This window comes from Solea senegalensis, linkage group LG9, assembly GCF_019176455.1.
Source record: "Solea senegalensis isolate Sse05_10M linkage group LG9, IFAPA_SoseM_1, whole genome shotgun sequence".
Classification (NCBI taxonomy): domain Eukaryota; kingdom Metazoa; phylum Chordata; class Actinopteri; order Pleuronectiformes; family Soleidae; genus Solea; species Solea senegalensis.
In genome coordinates, this window is record NC_058029.1 from 13541964 (window position 1) to 13556300 (window position 14337).

Genomic DNA, 14337 nt, shown 5'->3' on the forward strand with positions numbered 1-14337 from the left:
AGCCCTGTGACAAACAGCCTCTTGAACCATGGCTCTGGAAATTGTGTCAGTTCATTGATTATGTGACTTATTTAACCTAGAGATACATTTAAGGCACCAGAGAAACAGAAGCAAACTAAGATAACCACCTATACTGTACAGTGTATTTTTTTTCCTCTGTGTAAACTTAACATACCAGCATGTACTGTAGGATTTAGTGAAATCTAGGTCATCCAAGTGTATATAAGAAACTACAGAGATTCTCAGGCGGCATTAAAAAAAAGAACAAAGATGTGGCTGGTTTGTCCGTTCTGGGCTACATAACAAACAAATGAAAACAAGATTATAACGAGGGCTGCAAAAAAGTTCTGGATGGGCCCTCATGCCCCCCATGCATCTTGGGTTGTAGAGTAAATCTGTTATGGAGGTCCATTGTGTAACATTGAGGAGGTTTTAGTGGCAGAAATTGAGCATAATATGTATGTGTATAATTGATATAAAATTAAAATGATTCGTTTTTTGTGGCCTTAAAATAAGCCCTTTACATGGAGGCCTCATGTTGAGGCCGCCATCTTGCACCACCATCTTTCTATAGCAGCCTGAATGGAAAAATGTTTTGTATTTTGAACATAGACTGTATTTAAAAATGGACGTCATCTTCTGATCACAAAATAAAGCAGCCTCAAAATTCGCAATTTGACCAGCGTCATATCAGTTTTTTTGTGTGGAAGTGGAAGTTCACAGCTGTCAATTACACTGTCCCCACTATGTGAGTGCTTTCTCATGTATTTTCTGATGAAAAGGGACATCATTGACAAAATCAACATCACGTGCTATTGAAGAAGTGCTGAATCTAACGATTTTGACCATTACGCTGATGATATGAATCAACTGCAAGAAAAGCAACATTTCTGGTGGTTAAACTGCTCTGTCTATATTTTATATAGAATCTATGGTTTTGAAGCAGAAGCAAACTGCATAAACAAAAAAGAACGGCTCAAAATAAACCAACAAAATGGAAAGGAGGAAACAGCAAGAGAAAAGAGTGAAGGAGTGGCGAGAGCTGTAGTATGTAGCATATACACTGGGACTTTAAGATGCTTATAAGTTTACAATAAATAAATGACAATGGGCAAGATTATTTCCTATGGTCCTAGGTGTATTTCGTTTCAGTTGAACTTGTCTGAAACGATCTGTTTTCTCTGATTTTAACATTTAATATCAGCTCTCATCATCTTTCCCTTTTTTGGTTTTCTGTCTCCCCTTTCTGCTGCCTCTCCCTTCTTAGCTCACCCCCTCAGTCTCTCACCCCCTCCTGTGCATACACCTGCACACACACCTCACAACAGAGCTGTCAGCAAAGTGTGTTTCTTGTACCCGCTTGTGCGCACTCGTGTGCATGTGTGCTAACGAAACTGACAGATCTAGCCTTGCTGCTCCTCGAATGAAATTGAAATGAAAATGCATGCTTTGCTATCTGCTTCATATTCTCCAGGCAGTGGCTTTCTACTGAAGCTTTTTCATAAAAGCTCAATTTAACACTGAAAAAGTGATTTTCACTTTTTCCATGCTGTTTAAGTTTAGATGGCGAAATTACTTGGTTACATTCTGACAAAGGATGTAGGTTATGTGTGGAACATGGTTGGCTAACTTGATAAATCAAAGAACTTCTGTAACTTCATACTTTTTCCTTTTATTATTGGTTAGGTTTAGGTAAGGCTGGAAATATCACTTTAGAATTGTTTGTAAACTAATTTGGATGATTTAACATGCATTAGAAAATAACATGGAAAGTTGCTGTAGATAAAAAATGCATAATAAAATCAATATTAAACATAATTAATCAATGGATGTGTATTTTGGGTGTTTGCATCGCAAAGACACATGAGATTAACAGAGAAGATATTGAAGAATTGGGTAAAGCATCATAAAAGAAATGTCAAGCAGCTATTTCCTACATAAAAGATTAGTAGGCCTGTTTTTAAAAAATTATATTATGTTCTTAAACTTTGATGTTTTTGGACAACCCTGTTGTCAAGAATTGCAGTTGGCAGATCCAAGATCAGGTGTCACTATACCTGAGCTACAGCTGTTAAACCAGTTCAAGTCCAGTTCAAACCTGACAGCTACTTTTCTGTAGGCATTGCACTTTTCTGCCTCCACCAGACACATGCCAAAAATGCCAGAAACTTCACAACAGTTGTTGTTATTGGTGATGTGGTTTTACCCGCGGTGCATCCTTGTCAGGTTTGTTTTTAAGCAGATACGTGGGTTAATGACAAGTGCGCTTGAACACATGTATTACATTTGTGATATTCGTTAATAATAAATCACAGAGTAGATTCATAATTTGAGACAGTTTGGTTGAGAAACAAATATCAACGTTCACACAAAGCATAGCACGTGTTTTCTCTGTTTTCTGAACAATATTGGCTGACCAATATTTATCGGATACATCGAGTGAAGTGTTAGGATAAGGCTTAAATTCAGCGCCAACACTCCTGATGTAGTTTTTTCAGTCATATGCCAAACAAACACAGCACAAACACACACAGTGAGAAGTCCTCTCTGTATCCAAGATAAACACACTTTCTCCCCTCAGCTATGGACTGTCAAACACCTTTGAGTGTATGTGCATGAACGTTCATGTCTGTGTGGAGGCAACGCGGAGGTCATGTCTAGCCCCACGGCACTTCATTAATATGCATGCGTTTTGGGGAATGTGCTTGTGTGTGTGTGTGCGTGTGTGCATGTTTGTGTGTTCCCACTCTGTTCACATAGCTGTTTACATAATTGATGAATATGATAATGACACAAGCTGTAACTGTGCTCCAGTGTAGTGTGTATGGATTTGACTGTGTTGGATGTTCAGAGCTAAGATGGACGATGCCCCCATCGTGTCACATGCCCATACATTTTGCACCGACAGTTTGACCATTGACAGCAATTTGCTGCGTTGGCAAAGAGACAGACAGGTAGAGAGAGAAGCTAACAGCATACAGAGCAAGACAGGAGACCTGTGGACCCATGTGGTCATTAGAAAAACTCTCTCTCTCTATCTATCTATCTATCTATCTATCTATCTATCTATCTCTCGCTCTTTATTGCTCTCTTTTCTCCCCTTTGGCATATGTTGTGTGTGGTTGGCTGCACGCCACATGCCGATCCGATGCTCTTGGCACTGCTGGGGTTCCGTGCCACCTGTGCCACTCTCTCCAACAGCATTCCCCAAGCCCCCGACACACACGGTCTTTCAGTTTGCACCTGTGTCTGTGGGACTGTTTTAAATAAGAGAAACACAGACTTCATATTGTCCTCTTGGTGAGGTCAGTGATCTGTCTGATTGATTTTCTTTTTTACACAAAATTGTTTTAAAGGATGTCAGATGAGCCAGGTGATATATTCTATGTACAATTGAGATGGACATGTTTTTTGTCCTGCACATCAGTCTTAGCATTCACCAATTCACCACATTCACACACAAACTACCATCTGTAGTAATGTTGCACCAGATCAGGGCCGATAGGTTTGTTCATTATAAAAATAATTAACTGAAAAAGTCTGATTTGAAACTGACCGTGAAGCAAAATCATTTTAATATTTAGAATAATTCCTTAGAGAAAAAAAAAAACACTATATATTTTTTCTATTCAGTCATGTATTCATCTACACCTCTGAAGGAATTTCACAAGTGATGCTTTCATATAGAAACCACAATTATACACATGCGTTTCATCAATGTAGTTGCCAACATGAATATAAATTTTAAGCCTGTCATTTTCAAGCAGAGGAATGTGAAATGGGCACGCATTTCTGTGAATTATTTTTGAAGGTATCAAGCAATTTATTTAAATACAGCGTGCATTATTACCGGAATATTATTGGAAATCTGTAATATTAGTATTCCATTTTTCTCTGAAGCAGCATTGATGTATTGCATTATTATTGGCCTTGTATAAATATCAGCTTTGAAACGTTGCCATACAGCAGCGGACAGGCTTTGTGATATTAGGTGACATATGGACTGAAGAAAAACAGACAGATATAAAAAGGTAGACATACATTAATAAGATGCCTTGTGGAAGGTCAATCAGAGCTAAGTATATAAATATACATATTTCATATGCGTATGTCAGGATTAAAGAGAAAGCATACATGTATAAGTCTCCAACACGGTTCCACAACCTGGTCAGTTCTATTCACCCAGCACTATTAAAAATACTGTTGTAGTCCACATTGCTGCCTTTATGTTTTAAAAGGCCTATCTATCTATACTACCATGCACTTTGTCCAAGTGATTTAGAGCCTGAGAAATTTGAAGTTAAAATGGCAGCTAAACAGAAGCAGAGAAAAAAGCATGTTGTTGCAGATACATTTACATTTTGTGACTGTGGTGTGCAGCAAACTCTCCCAGGCCCACATCATGCAACAGTCGTGTTTTCGATTTTTAATTGCAAATGTGATTCATCTCAGTTCTATTTAGTCAGAAGTCATCTGCATTCATACTAACAAACATGGAAATGTATCAACTGGCCATTCAAATAAACCAGGCATGCACTGTGTATGTCCAGGTACTGTAGGTGAATCTCTGGTCTGTCGTTTGTTTGCTGAGTTTCAGAAAGTACGACTTAAAAGAGACAGCAATGGTGAAAGGTCAGAGCATGAGAGCCGTTCTCTTATGAGGCCAACAATGAGGAGAATCTAAAACTGAAAGTAAGGTTTGGCACAGCTGAGAGATGAATTATAGTCACTAAGAAGCAATCACAAAACAACGTTACTGTTTTAAAAGTTCTCTGTTGCAGACCTCCATTTCCAATCTTCCCATCTTTTATGGGGCTCAAAAACCCCATGCTAGTGTAAACAGCAGCTAAATCCAGGGCAGAATTTATTCATTGTTAACATAAATCGGAGAGTTTCAGATAATTCCAACCTAACTCCTAAATGCTCAGGTCAACTAACACAGCAAAAGGAAATTCAGAAAAAAGCACACCTGAACCCACTCTGCTGCTTCCCATGTTAACATAAAAGTTACCTCTTCACCCACACACACATACACGAACACACACACACAGACACATATTTTATCCCTGTCACATTCAGTCAGAATCTAACAGACCGGTTAGGCAAGGCTGACGCTACCACACCTGACACATTCGTGCGCGCACACACACACACACACAGACACACACTCAGGTGTCCCAGTCTCAGTTGGCTGGGGATTCTATGGACTAAGAATTAATTGGATCAGCTGTTATGTGAGGAAACTGAATGTAAGATGGACAAGGGCCATAAAAGTGAGTGAGGGTTAAATGACACATTAGGTTGTTGAGAGATAAACAGGTTTGGTCATAACCGCCCCACATTATTTCCTCATTAGTCGTCACATTCCAAACCCCTTAGTTTCAGTTGAATCTGCGTATAGACGAACGTCAATACATTTATTCAGTCAACACTCTCAATTATTTGGTTTAAACTTATCATTATGATGTAAAAAAAAATAAATAAATGACACAGTGCATTGCACATCCAGTTTTATATTTTGAAGTCTATAAGTCTTGCTTTTACTGTTTTATTCTCCTACCAGGATGCAGGAGAAAAATATTATCTGTTTAACATGAATGAAACCATGTTATTACCATGCAGTACACCTCCATTACAATGGCCTTAACTTCAATTTATCTCGACAGTGTACATCTTCCTTCTCTCCAGTAAAGTGTTGTTGACGACTTGCTCAGGAGCTGGCGTTGTGTCATAATAAGCACACCTGCTGTGAAAAACACCCTGTTGCAAGAAAGTGTCTTGTCTTGTGTGTGTTTGTCGAGTGGAGGTGCTGGCAAGTACCTGCATCCGATTCAGCATCTTGCTACTGCTGTTTTTTTTACAACTATCACTGAAGAATAATAAACCTGGAAGAAGTACACAAACATTGTCTGTTGCTCCTTAAATTATGTTTCATTTGCACCCTAAAAACTGGAAGTGCATTGTGTAGAAAGCAAACTTTCCCAACATTTTCGTCACGTTTCTGTTGGTGTGCACCAAGTTACACAAAAGCATAGGTGTCACTGCTATAATTGCTTCAGATGAGGAAATAATAAAACATCCTTGAATCCAAATAACTGAATCTGCACCTAAAGTGAACATGTTTCTCCATCCTGCTGCTTAGTTTGGTGTAAATCAATGCAGGACTGTAAATAAACATAGATGCAAACAATATTATTGCTGGTGTTTAATCCCGGAGAAATACACAGCAATAATTGAGACGGTTTGATTCACATTGTTTGAAGGAGTCACACAGGTATTGCCGAAATATCCGTCTCAGAGAGTTAAATTTGTGGTAACAGTTTGCACTACAGTCAATTACCAAGTATAGCTTGGTAAAAACAATGGTGAGCATGTGTGAGACATATGAGAGGATGGATTTCAAATATATTATGTGCTAATTATTATTGAGAAACTTTGTGATGTGACGGAATTACACTGATGTAATCCTCATTACCGAGCTGTAACCTGAAAATCATGGAGAAACCTGTGATATTTATCTACTGTTATATTGTTATTACTCAATTGGACACTCTATTAGAAATAAGGTGGTGTTACCATAATATGACTTCCCCATTACATAATTGCTACCATGTTGTTACTGCACACCATTTGTTGCAATATGAAGAGAAAGACATTGAGCCTACATGAGTTTACAGATTTATGCCTGGATCATAACTGTACCCGACTGTGATGTGTCATTATAGCTGCTAAAGTGCAGGAAGAAACCATGGAAAGCCATCATTCATCTCAGTGGGTGACCATTTCAAGTGCTGTCAATGTGTGGCTCACTAACACTTTTGTTGAGCTAGGACCTACGTTTTTCTACAGATGTGTCATTTCACAGTTGCGTGTACATATTTCCCATGCCCTCAGGCCTCACTGTATTTTTTTTTTTACTTTTTATGTGATGGACATTGGAGAATCAGTCACTTTATCTGTTAGTATGTGTGTAAGTGTGTGTGCATTTGTATGAACACACACAATTAGGTCAGACACAAAATACATGTTAAGTTTACACAATGGGACCTTGCAACTGAAGCACCAATACATGGAGTCAGCCGTTGTTACATTTTTGCACATATGTGTTTCGAAAAATGCCTTTTGTGTGTCAAATCCATCTCACTCTCTCTCTCGCTCTCTCCCACTTCAGTCTCGAGTCCTTCTGCATAGACACATTTAACAAAGACATGCGTGGTGAAGCATCACAGCTTAAGGCTCTGTTAGGCTCCGCTCACCCCGTCTTTGCACCTGTGATTTATAAGCCAATTAAAAGGTGGAAAGGAAAAACGCAACACCCATAAATAAAAACCTGAAAGTCTATTAAATGTGATCAATAAAAAACAATAAATGAAGTACATTAGCTTTATAGTAAAAATAAATAAATAAACAAACGACAAAAAACATATTTACAGCAGTATTAATCAATGTTAGGAGCACAGTATACACAGTATAATCATCTATGGCTAACATGCAATCATTTTGAATGAATCAAGTACTGTTTACAGTGACATTTGAGCATTACAGCGGCAGGTTAAATATTGGATTATAAAGAATATTCCAAAATGTTTATCTGAAATATAAAAAACACTATGTATAATTCTATTTAACTAGGTTCAGCGGTGATATAAATGAAGACAAACATTAAGTACATTTACAAAACAATTTAAAACACTTTTGTCACTTTTGTTTCAATTAATAAAGTGCTACACTCTACAAACCTGGAATTTTGGTTAGACTTGTTTAATAATATGCTGTTTTGTCTTGTAAAAGCAATATAATTTCTTAGAAAATGGGTCATTTAAAATAAAAAACAAACAACAACCAAACATTTGTTCCATTTAGCTGGTGCAGTAAGTCTATGAACACTGGATATAAGAGAGTACACAATGCCTCAGTGCTATAGATTTTTTTTACAGTGCAGAGGGAAGAAGGAACCACTGAAGGAAAAAAATACGGATGAGGACCAAAATGATAAAGTGTCTAGACTAAACATTTTCTCTATTTTGTACAATAATTTGGAAAAAAATAAATTTGTCTGAGATGCATTTCAGTTTGGTTGTACAAACATTACACTGTGCACATTCTGGGTTAGAAGGCTGCAGCTGTACCACTGAGGTACATACATACATTGTGATTCATATCAATCACCCATATGTCCATTAACAAAAACCTCTATATCTTCACTTTGCACAGACTGCACAACTGTAAATAAAAATCAGCAAATGCATTTTAGCCGAGTCATGTTTGAGCTGTTTATTTCTTCTTTTTGGGAGAACAATATGTGTTACACATCTGGAGAATCATGTCTTTGAAATGACTCAACAAAGTAAAAGCACTATAGCATTTTGGTTTCCTTTAACAAACCAAGTAATGGCAAATTTCAAAGCCAAACCCTGGTTAAAACAGAGCAGCAGATGTGAGTGAGTCACAGCAGATCAGACACACGATCATCACACAGTGCTCAGTGGGCCCAGACTTCCAGTCTTAACTTCTTCAGCATATCAGCTTTACAAGGGCTAGCTGAAAAAGAAGCTCTGCATTAACAAAAGAAAAGGTGTCTTCTTTTAGTTTGTGGAAACGTCACAGTGACAGCAGTTTTGTCACGTGTTGAGGTAAACTCAAGGTTAACAAAAGAAATATGACATTCAGGTTCTAAAGCAATATGTAGATATCACTGTACATATTTAAATGTCCAGCACAGCATCCTGATGAATGACGTAAAAGCTGAGTCATGCTCAAACCTCACGTTCAAGTGTTGTTTCTATACTACCTTTCAGCCCCATCAGAGTTATACCCATAATATATGCCTATAGACTCCAGAATGTCACACACTGTAACAATAGGTGTGTGATAAGGCCCAGACTGAGCATGACATCCCTGTTACTCACACATATTTTACACTCCAGCGCACTCATTACCCTCTCAACATGCCTCGCTGTCTGCTCATAAGGCATCTGTTTGCACTCTTCACAGTTCATTTTTTCCCCCTGCCTTGCTCTCCTTACAACATACCAGAGGAGACATAGTATCATGGCAACACCTCAGCAATGACACACTAAAGTCACACACACTGCAACATGTACGCACACACAGTTACTGGCCCTGTAATCTGAATGGCCCGACCACTAGACTTTAAATAGCCACACCTCTTACGGCATATCAGTTGACAGTGAGCCAAACTGACAGCGAGTAGTTCGTCACCGTCATGACACCATGAGGTTTTCATTTATTTATTTAGTGCCTTTTTCACCTACATTTCTTACATGATATGTAACATACTGTAATAATATAAGTATACACAATTATTCCCTTTTTATGGAAACAATTCAGCACCAAATTAAAAATGAAGTGAATCAACTTTATAAACACATCCATGCACCATCTCTATATAGAGAGTTTTTTTTGTAAATGTTTTTGCACAAGTCCTCTCAAATTCTAACCTTTTTGTCTTCCTATAAGCATTTATTTTCTGTATGGTGTTTGTCAACACGCACTGAAGTCCAGATGATTCCAGAGACCGATTGCAAACATTGAATGTGAAATGCAAATGTCTCCAAAAATGTGTCCCGTCATCTCCTCAGTCAAACGTGAGGATAATGTGACCAAACATGAATTCATACCATGCATGTTCCTGATATTCTCCTGCTGTGGACATATTTGTTGGTCTTTTGCGATAGAAGCTGCAAAGAGAAGCTAATGTTTGTTATTTTGTTATCGACGAGCACGAATATCTGCTCTTTTCTGTGTAGGCTGAAATCCGTCTGAGCTTAACTTTAAGACTTTCCCCCTTGTTCTATGGAGATACTGCCACAGGCATCAGGTATATACATTCTGACTTTAAAACAGGTTTTTCTAACAAAGGGTAATAGAACTGATAGCAGAGCAGTGACAGCTTTAATGTATTGTTGTGGTGCAGGCTCTTTGCTTCTCATCTTAACCTACTTTTGTTGCATATCAGATTCATAAAGCTTTGTTTGGGCATGTATGAACTCTTTTTTGTATTATTATTTAACTGTTTGTTAGCGAATGTTCAGTGTTTTGTCACTTATCAAGGATAATAGTTATTGTTGTTCCCTTGCCCTTTCCTTGAGTGTTACCTTAGCAACAACTGCTGCACAAAGGAATTAATAACACCAGCTACCTGTTTGATTTGTCTGCCTTTTCCCTGAGTGGATGGATAACTAATTTAAAGTTTTTTGAAGAAAGCTACTTACTCAGTTCAACAAAAGGACAGAGGCTAAAGGAAAATAGTAAAAGTAACACTGTCAGATTTTGACTTGTCTTTGTCAGGACGTATACAAACATAACAGGAAACCTGTTTAATATCTATGCAAAATTATTAATTATCCAGAAATTAAATAACCAGGGGACACCTGTGTGGATAATAGCACAACATTTTCAACATTCACTAAGTTTAACTGTGAGAATTCCTTTGACGAAACAGAAATGAGACTGCCAGTGGTGATTCAGTAATAAAACATTTTTTTTGTTGCAATCCATACTACTGCTCAAGATAAAATGTGATGTTGTACTGTGTAGTGTCTACTTATGCTCTCAGCTTCTGCCTGTTTACTGGACAAACAGTGGAATTGACTCAACACTAAAAGCTACAAGTTCCAGGATAATCTGCCAGAAATGTAAATAACGCTTGTACATGATTAGCCGTTGAAGTGCGATGGTGGAAGACGTACTAAAGGTCGAGCAGGGATCCAGTGTGTTTTTCGGGGCCCTGAGCAGCATCTTCACCCCTGCTGTGTGAACGCACTGGTCTCAGAAATTAACGAATGAAGAGAATACAACAACAACAACAACACAGCCAACAGCAGAACAGAACGGACGGTTTGTGTTTAACCTTGGTCTCAAAGTCACTCACCAGCCGCCGCATGCTTCCTAACAACCAAGAGCCCTCCCTTCCTCCCCGAACTCACCACCACCACCACCAGAGACAGCAGCAGCAGCAGCAGCAGCCCCCACCCTCAGTTGGTCTGTTTGAGCTTCTTAGCAGGGGGCCTGCAGTTCCAGAGATATGTGGGGGTGGTGTGTGTGTGTGTGTGTGTGTGTGTGTGTGTGTGACTGTGTGCATGTGCTCGTGTAAAGTGCATGTGTATAGCCTTTCGGCTTCTCCCTGGATGTGCTAATGTGATAATTGAGTATTCCAAGTTCTGCCTGCAACTGTGTCACACATCCATCCACACACACACACACACACGCACACACACACAGATCGTTTGTCTCAGAACAGCTTCCTCACTTCATGATGACATACTTCAGCTTGAGCCATGTTGGATAGTCAGTGATCACATATGCAGCATTAATCTGTTCTTTTTGTTGTTGCTTTTATTGCGTGCGTGTCTGCTCATATATGATGTTTGTTGCATCACCACACATGTGCATTTAGCAATGTATGTTTTGCCATTGCATTTTATGCTAAACTGTTTGTCATTGTTCCTGCAACAGTGACAATAAAGATCTATTCATACTTGTGTATAAAAACCCTAAAGCAAAAAGTGCTAATAATGGTTTACTGGCCAATTTCGTCATGTTCCTGTACATATTTATTTTAATAAATAGTGTAAATGAGTATTTATGGTCCATTATTATTATTTTTCCATCAACATAATAACCCTATAAAAGGATGTGAGAGGCTAAAAGTTTAAGGGGAATTGCAGGCCAACAAATGGAACACAATGTGCTCTTCTTCCCCTCCCTTTCTCCCATCGTTACGCACTGTCTCACTGCAGGAAGATAAAGCTGAGAGATGTCTGCAGAATCTCTTTAAAGGAGCCACCAGGGCGTCCAGGGAGCAGTGAGCAGCACCCGGAGACCGGTGCTCGTCCTCCTGCCCAGAGTCACAAGAGCAGTGAACTGATGAGTTGTGGTGTTCAAAAGCCGGTGGGTCGTAGCTGCAATCCGAGGCTCCAGGCAAACACATCACAGACAAACCAGAAAGGCACTCTCTGGCTTTCAATATTGATCACTTCTCACACATTCACAAACACACACCCACAGACGAACATCACATGTCAGAGAAATCAATGAGCAGACAAATTTACACTGGCTGTGAACCAAGTAATTCAAGTAGTATTTGTTTTTTTTTGTTGTTTTTGTGTCAGCTCGAGTGTATATGCATGACTGAGAAACAAGAGGAGAGAGTTGAAAAGTTGAATCCAGAAAGTTGGGAGATTTTTAACGATTGTTGGGGTGACTGCAGGAGGAGAGGAGGCGTTGATGAGGCGTTGTCGGAAGGAGAAGAGAGGAGGGGATTAGGGTTGGCGGTTTGCTGTCGAACCAGCATCGATACAACAGCAGCATTTGCCTAATCCCCTGGTAATGGGAGCTTAGCAGCCTCCTCGGACACACAAACACTCCCACTGCCTCCTCCTCTGCTCTGCTCCACTCTACTCCTGTGCTGCCCTCTTCCCTCCTCATTTACATAACTTTAGAGATATTAAGGCAGTCCCAACAAGGCCCCATTATGTGTGTGTTGGTTTTGGGTCCCAGTGCGTCGGCCCCAAGGCTTTGGAGAGAAGAGGAGCAGAATGAGTTAGGACATCACAGAGACTTGTCCACTGTTTTGTCTGTTGGAGATGGTTTCCATGCTTCTTAAGAACTTATTGAAAGAAGAGCGAGAGCGAGAGAAAGAGGACAGAGAGAGTGATAAATGGTGTCTGAGTTTGTGATCTGATAGTAGATGTGCTTTTAAAAAGTCAGCTGTGACATCTTGAAGATACCCAGGCTTCAGTTTAGATAGGTGTTGTTTGTTTTTTCTGATAATTAATTAGGCTGCACCAACATAAAAGCACCATGGTAATGGTGTTTCATGGACGGCTCTTGGCACCAGAATTGTTTCTCGGAGCTGGAGTTCAGACATCAAGGTGAAGGAGCAGAAAAACAAAATTGAGATTTTCACCTCACACATGAGTCTGCCTCACAGACCCATCTTTATTACCATGAAAGTATTCAATTGACCATTTAAAACAACAGCTGTGCAGCTGTGACAATTCGATTTGGAGTCTGATATTGATAAATGTGATGATTTGTTGTGAAGAAGTGTTTCAAAGCTATATGTTTATATATAAACTAGCCAGTGATGCAAACATTTGCTGTTAGAAAAGGCAAACTCATACTATTTGCATTTCTGACTTGGAACAAGGGAAAAGGTATCATTCTCTGTAGCTAAGTAAGTAACATGCAAGTGAATACTAATATATTATAAGTAATAATTATATTGGCATTATACTAGTAAGACCAAATTTTAACTCATTATCTTAACAAATGATCAATAAATAAATACATTAAGAACTGAGGTTATTTTAAATACATTATTTTACAATATTGTTTTTAATATTTGTATTATTTTTTACTAGATTATCTTTAACAAATAAGGCCGTGTAGGTACAAATCGGGCCTTAAATGCTGAGGGAAATAAGAGATACCATTTTCTTTATTGAACCGGTTAAATATACCAGTTCAAACTGGGACGGCAGAATTCACACTTCAGAGTGTCTCTGAAGGTGATTTATGCACATTATTTTATAGCAGTAAAAATGTTCATGAACAGGAAGCATGACCAAGGCCACAGATATTTCCCCATTACCTCCAAGTTCTCTTTTCAACCACGAACAACAACAAAAATAAATAAACGTGAACATATGACCATTATTGGAGAGAATAAGAAAGTGTACAATACTTGACTCACACATTTTCACCCTTTTAAAACAATTCAGAGAAAAACTGTATGCAGATTTTTCATCAAACAAAACATTAGTATTTTACAGAAAAAATAAGGGTTAATTATCTGCAAAACAAATGATTGTGTTTAACAACAGATTGACTTATGAATCCATATCAGTTTAATTTAAGTAAAGGTGAAATAACCTATATTAAAATTAAACGTTTTTAGTTAATACTATAATATAATAATTAGGATCTAAATCAGTAAGTTGTGTGCGAGATCAACAAACCGCACCGTCACAGTATTTAGTGACAAACACGATACCACAGGCCTCATACATATTTACAAAAAGTAATCATGGAATAAAACACAACACACAATCACGAACCAACAAAGCACAACAGCAACAGTGCTCAGTGTTTCTCTGCTTTTCATAACTTTCCGCTTTTCTTCGCTTTCATTGAGTCTCATAAAGCAGAGTTTTCAGTTGGCTTCAAAGCTCTGTGCCGAGCTCAGTTGGGGGCCTTCAAAGCCCCCAGTCTGTCAGCAGGTTTACGCTCAGAGAAAGCTTCTTGTTCTTTAAGGATTTGGCTCACAAATAGCGCCCAGCCTGGGCCAAGGCAACTAGCTTTCACCCTGAC